General features: G+C 44.5%; 1 protein-coding gene across 1 annotated transcript in view; it reads left to right on the top strand.

The window, feature by feature from the left end:
- Nucleotides 1–1,687, top strand: part of HTR1B (5-hydroxytryptamine receptor 1B) — a 3,114-nt gene extending 1,427 nt beyond the window's left edge. Inside the window, exon 2 of the mRNA XM_005421153.3 lies at nt 523–1,687. The gene's annotated coding sequence lies outside the window, so the exon portion shown is untranslated. The remainder of the gene's footprint in view (nt 1–522) is intronic.
- The last annotated feature ends 221 nt before the right edge of the window (nt 1,688–1,908 follow it).

Below are 1,908 nucleotides of genomic sequence, written 5' to 3'. Positions count from 1 at the left end.
TCGGCCAATTAGTGCTAAACGGCGCTCGCTTTTCGAGCCCGCAGCCGAGCTCCCCGGAGAGCGCCGGGCCGGGCCGGTCCCCGCCCCGGTGCCGCGCCCCGCAGGCAGCTGCGGGCACCGCTGGGCGTGCAGCCCCCTTGGAAGGGAGACCATGCGGCCCCGCAACCAGCGGCATGATGGTTTTTGTTGGTGTTTTTTGGCAAGGAAGGGAGGTAGGATAGGCCCCAGTTGCAGGCTGCTGACAAAGTCCAGCCCTGCTTCTTTCTGCCCTCCTCGCGGCTCCGGCTGCTCCTGCGGGAGCGGAGCAGGCGTCCCGAGGGGAAAGCTGTCCCTCAGCCTCCGTGGGAGACTGGACACCTCGGTGTGTCTCTTCACACACGGAAGGGCTTTGCCTTTCCGCGCCTCTTGACAGCAGTGGCTGCCAGCTCGTCACTAAACTCAGCGCCACGTTCTGCAGAATGCATACATGCCTTTATTGTGATACTTTAATAATTCTTCCAATCTTTTGCTTTTTGTCTGCAGAATCAAGTTGCTATTGTAAAGACCCACTGCTTGAAACTTCCCCAAGCCCAGTTGCCAGACTCATGATGCTGCAAAAACGTCAATACATTCTGCCACCAAACTGCTCAGCTCTGCGTTTCAGTGTAATGACTCTGGCAGAGATGCTGTTCCAATAGGCACGCAGATCAGTTGCAAAAAAAAACCAAAAAAAAAAAAGAGGGCAGCCTCGAAACAAGGTCTATAATTCATCTGGAATGAAGAAAAAAAAAAGTTTGAGACTAAGCTCCATTTATTTTGCAGGCTTAACTTCTTAATTTGTTCTCCGGCCGGTTGTAGGGGTGTGCACAAGAGCACAGTTGTCTCTGTCTGTGTTGGTAGCATAGTTGTACTTCTGCACACCTGTAATTTCTTTCTTTCAGTGGAAAGAGTTGCTCCCTTCACCCATGAGGCCAAGAGGAGACAAACTCACGTTTAAAATAGGAGCATCACAGTAAATTCTGTAAATGACTCCTTCAGCTGAACATGTGTGAGAAGTGACAGTGTGCAAAAGTTTTCTATTTGTATTTCAAAACAATAGTAAATGAAAATGCTCTAGAAACCAGAGTTGTAGACCTGTTCAACTGCACTGCGTATCTGTAGTCTGTCCTCATAGTTGCCTTTAAAAAGGAAATACTTCTTGATTTTACTCTGTAAGAGCAGGAATCAAGAAGCCCAATGACCTTTTCCATAAACCAGCTGGGAATAGGAGTAGCAGTTTGATGCTGTAACCATGTTTTCCATTTTGTGTCGGTTGCACACCCTTACCGCATGAACCACTGCAAAATTTAGAATTCTCTAAGTACTTAACATTATTTAGTGTATTTTGTAAAGAAGTGAAGCAGTTTGCTCTTTCAGAAGAGTTATTTCACCTGCAAAATAAATACCCATGAATCATGAATTAACTGATGTTAGTGAAATTTCTTGCCTCCCTACTTCCCCCCTATGTTTTTTTAGTTTTTCTTCTTTTGTTTTGGTTTTTTTTTTCTTTTTTCTCCTGATTGGACCTTAAGGCAGGTCTGTGCGTATTCAGCAGAGTTTCAGGATACGGTCCACCTGCTGTGATAGAACTGCATTGATTGTTCCTCTTATGTGTAAATGAAAATGAGTATAAACAATAAAACGCTTGACTGTGTTCTCAAGAGTGGTAGCAATTGTGTGACTGAAAGGAGTTTTTATTGGTTTACCCTCTTTCTCAGTATTGACTTTTTAGGTAACACTGATTTGATGAGTCACTCAAGAAAGCAATTGATGAAGGTTGAAATTACAAGCTTCAATCGGTTGTCAGTTTTTTAACAGGCAGCTTTACTTTCATTGTAGTTAGTTCTGTTAGGCATAATCATTACTATTTTCATGTAATGTCAGAAAAAA

Source organism: Geospiza fortis, unplaced genomic scaffold, assembly GCF_000277835.1.
Source record: "Geospiza fortis unplaced genomic scaffold, GeoFor_1.0 scaffold190, whole genome shotgun sequence".
In the NCBI taxonomy this organism is placed as follows: Eukaryota; Metazoa; Chordata; class Aves; order Passeriformes; family Thraupidae; genus Geospiza; species Geospiza fortis.
Note: the sequence above shows the minus strand (reverse complement) of the source record. Positions and strands in the feature narration are given on the sequence as shown.